The following is a 4,833-nucleotide window of genomic DNA, read 5'->3' as shown; positions in this document are numbered from 1 at the left end:
TTTTTTTTGGGTTTTTTTTTTTTTTTTTTTTTTTCTTTTCCTCTTCACTTTAGAGCTGTAAGGTGTCATCTAGGGACTGGAAGGGAGGAACTGCCATCAGCTAAGATTTCCTTTGGATGAGCAAACAAAGTTGCCATCAGCCAAGAAAAGCATGAAGAAAATAGCTCGTCTTGGCCAAAGTTTGAATTAGAAGGCTATAGATGTGGTAGTTAATCTTGATTGTCAACTTGATTGGCTTAAGAGACACTTAGGAGATTATTAAAAGACACTTATGGGTGTGTGTGGGTAGGACATGGGGTCATGACCTTCAGGGTTACATGTGGTCCTTGGCCTTTTCCTCATTCTCAGGTTCTACTCCTATGCTCTACTTCCTGTCTGCATTAGAGAGGGCAACTTTTCTCCTCCTTGTCTTTCATCATGATGTTTCCGCTTTGAAGCAAGCTAAGCATGGACTGAAACCTCTGGAAATTTGAGCCTAATTAATCCTTTCCTTCTTTAATTTGTATACATCAGGTGTTTTGTCCCGGCTAGAGGAATGGACCTGATACAGAAAACTGGTACCAGAGAAGTCATCTCAGAAATCAAGACCCCACCCACTGTAGGCTCAAGGTGTAAAAGTGTAAATTCCTTAGAAAGACTTTGCTTTGTGAAGGGAATCCCAGGGCACCATACTCACTCTGCACTACTTAGGGAAGCATTTCATCCAGTCAGCCATCCAGGAACTCAATTACTGCTGCAACCATGGGCCAAGTAGACCTGGCCACTGCTTGAGTTGGCAGCAGACCTTGGCATCATTCATATGATGCTGATTTTGCAGGCACTCAGAATGCAAGAGGTCATGGCAAGGGTCATGGCAGCTTCCACCAGATTTCATAGGAAAGCTTGAAGGCAGGCATTATGTAATAGGACAAGAGTCCCTGCCAGGAGCCCCTGAGAAGGCAATGTGTGAAGCCATGGGAGTGAGACTGAAGCTATAGAGGGGACCCTAGGAAGTTGAAGACGCAAGAAATATGGAATGTCTACCAAGAAAAGCTTCAGGCAGCAATTGGAGCCAGCTGTAGAGGTCATATGGGCTGCAACCAGGAAAGCCACAGGGGTGAGACCATCCGAGCCTTCTGGAATTCACATCTTACTACTGCGTGCCATGGATGCCAGAAATAAAGCCACAAGACTTAAATGTTTTCTCTGCTATATTTCCATCCCACTTTGATCCATTTCCTTTCTATTTCCCTATTCCCCCTTTTGGAGGGAATGTTTAACCTACACCATTCTATCTTGGGAGTATGTAACTTGTTTCTTGAATTTCACAGGAATTCACAGCTAAAAGTTTGCTTTGAGTCTCTGCAGAAGACTTTCAACTTGGACTTTTAAGCAATGCTGGCACTGCTGAGACTTTCAGCACGGAATTAGTGTGATTGCAGTTGTATGCAGTATAGTTATATCATGTTAAATGGAACTATAATCTTGTCTTATTTAGAAATTAAGTTTAGGTTGAGGAAATATTTTGGGGTGTCAAGTAGACTTGTGATGGTGAAACTTGATTGACTTAGGAGATGCCTAGGAGATAGTAAAGCACACTAATGGGTGTGTCTGGGTGAGGCATGGGAATATGGCCATGGAGACCTTTTTGGTCCCTAGCCCCTTTCTTATTCTAGTCTCTGCCTGTCTCCTGGCTGTTGTTAAGTGGGCAGCTTTCTTTTGCCATGCTCTTCCACCATATTTGAAGCCAGCTAACCATGGACTGAATCCAGGAGCTAAACTAAACCTTTTTCTCATCTAAGATGTTTCTGTTACACATTTTGTTCCAAAACTGGAAGGTGACTGATACAGTAGAATTGGAACAAAAAGATTTCGAAGAGGTTGGTAAAGGTCACATATGGGTCCAATCTGCCTAACAGTTTGGAGTGGCATTTCAAGCCAGGAGCTTGGCTTCCTCCATCATGTGTCCTCTGAGATTTAAACAGGTGCAGACCAGGAGGTATCAGATGCTGAGAATACCAACTTGAAAGCAAGTAACAGTTGCACTGTGACTCATTGGTGCTGAGGCTTCAAACAGCCACGAACCCTGCAGAGTATCCCAGGGCAGACAGCAAAGGCACCTGGCATCAGGTAGGCAGTACATAGGCAGGTCATGAGGTAGTTCCCATGGCTGTGATAGTCCACACCAACCCACAGCATGATGCTTTACGGCAAATAAAAACCACCAGGTAAGAGAGAGATCCAGAAGAAAGGCAAAAACTCCATATGGCACTTTTCTTCTGCTTCTGGAAGAGAAGTATGCATTTTCATTTTGCATTAAGCCCTACAAATTATGAAGCCAGCTCTATCTATGGAAATTTCCATAATAACTAAATTTTCATGAAAAATCTGGAATAGCTTCACAGGGGATTTGAGGTGGACAGTGAAGGGGGCCTTCGCATGATGGTAATGAAAGACAGGTAACTGAAGGACAAGGCACAGAAGAGGCAAGGGTGCAAACACACATTTCTTTAACACACTGCCCCTGTGTACTTCCTTGGTACTGGGCATGGAGCTATCACTAAACTCCTCCAAGATGAGAAACTCTCTAGCAGAAGCCAAGGATTGATGATGGCTGTATGTCAGGGTGCTGGGGCTGGGAAGAGGGGCTGAGAAGAGTTGTTGCGTTTAGGACAGTGGAGGCAAACCTATGGTGTGAGTGCCACAGTGAAAGCTCTAAAAGGTTCGCCATCACTAGTTTAGGATGATTGGTCGCTTAGCTTTTGTCACCTGTAGATCAGATCCTTATGTCTTTTGCATCTTCACAGGCACCAGAATGAATACTAAGGAATACAGAGCCGATGAAAGCCCTACATGAATCAGGACTGTCCCCCACCTTCACTGCACTTCACCTCAGATCTGACCCCTCACTCTCCTCCAAGTGTCTGTTGCCCCTTCTGTGCTTGTCCCACTCAGGAGATGGCCCCTCTGCTCACTCCCCCTAGAAATCAGGAACCCAGCCTTGTGTTTCCCTCAGCCAAGTCCCTGTCCTGTCCAACCCATTGCAAAGTCTTTCCACTTGCCTCCCTAGTATGTATCAGTAATAGCCACCTTTCTCCTTTCCTTCACCCTTTTAGGTCAAGCCATCATCTCGCTCTCCCACTGTAAGGGTTTCTTCCCAATTCACTCTCCACCCAATAGTCATGATGGGCTTTAAAGAATATAACTCAGATAAGGTCAAACCTGCTTTAAAAAAAAAAAAAAGCAAAAAACACTCAGGGACCAGGGCTTTAGCTCAGTGGTACCACCGCCTGCCTCTCAAGCACAGAGTCCTGAGTTCAATCCCCAGTACAGAAAAAAAAAAACAGGGATTTAGCTCAGTGGTTCTGCCGCCTGCCTCACAAGCACAAGGACCCAAGTTTGACCCTCGGTACCAAAAGCAAGACAAAAAAAAAAAAATCCTCTGTGCCTCATGTTTTTGTTGTTGTTAATGTTTGTTACCAGGGATCAAACTCCACTTGTGAGGCAGGAGGCGGAACCAAAGAGCTAAATCCCGGCCCATTGCCTCAGGTTTCTACTTAGCATTAGAACAAAAGTCCTACCTGTAATATATCCCATAGGCCTACACTTCTGGCTACAGCTCAGGCCAATTTTGAATCGCTCTGACGCTCCCACCATTCTCCATCCTCTCCTGTCCTCTAAGCCAAGTTCCTCCCTTCAGAAAGCTCTTCCTTCAGCCATTCCCCTGGCGGACCCTACTCCTCTACTGCCTCCGTGATCTTACTTCTGGTAAGAATTCTTGGATCCTCTCCCCCAAAGCTAAATCAGGACTCCCACTTTTAAAGTGTCAACTTATTATAAATTTATTTGTGTAAGTACTCACTGAATATGCTTTGAATGAACAAATAAATAACTTTGGAAGAGATCTCATTTGCAGGAACATCTATATTACACTTTTTCATATTTCTGCAAGGACAGCTTGCCAGGTGCATAAGTTCTCCCTTAATTTTTTCACTTACAAATTTTTCAAAACTTTCAAATGGGGAAATGCAGTTTGATTCGCAATACTTTTTTCAGTATTTTTTTATTTATTCAGCAGACATTTCGAGAATGGCCATGATCTGTGAGCGCTGGCTTGAGAGGTGAAGACATCTCTTTCAGGGAAGCTTCATTTCTTTAATAATGTCTTCCAGAAGACTATTCAAGAAAACCAGTAGAACTGTGTGAATCTATCACCTCAAAATTTTTAAAACTAGAGCAACATTTGTCTATTTCTTGGTATCTCCTCAGTTTTCCCAGTCCCTCAAATGGGTCATCAACAGACCATTCCTCTGCAGGTTGTTTCCCACCTGCAGATGAAACTGACACAGCAAAGGACATTGAAATGAATGTCCAACATTTTGAAGCTATGGCTACACTTTATCCCTCTCCCTCCCACCCTTCATCAAAATGCCAATCATGGTATAAGGTATCAGGACATAAAACTTGGCCCTGCCCTCAAGAAATGTTTTCCAACAAATTAGTTCATGGATATATAATTCAGAATGCATCTAAAAATAATATAGACTGATAGATTCCAGATATATTATAGCCATTTATTTGCCTTGCAATTATGTTAAGAAAAGTATTTCGATGATACTATAAGCTTATCACAACAGTTCTGAAATGAGTCCATTATCTGATTTTCTCCTCTGCAATCTTACATTTTAATAGAGGCTGCTTCATTTCTTAAAGTAGTAACATTATAAGGAAATAATCTGGAAATACTCAATGTCAACTTTTCGTCCAGGGACCCATTTAGAAATTATATAACTAATTTATAGTGGCTGACAAGCCCCCCCCAACTTTTTTTTTTTTTTTTTTTTTTTTTTTTTT

This window comes from Fukomys damarensis, unplaced genomic scaffold (genome assembly GCF_012274545.1).
Source record: "Fukomys damarensis isolate Sample0158 unplaced genomic scaffold, DMR_v1.0_HiC HiC_scaffold_30, whole genome shotgun sequence".
Lineage (NCBI taxonomy): Eukaryota > Metazoa > Chordata > Mammalia > Rodentia > Bathyergidae > Fukomys > Fukomys damarensis.
This window is presented reverse-complemented; position numbering follows the sequence as displayed.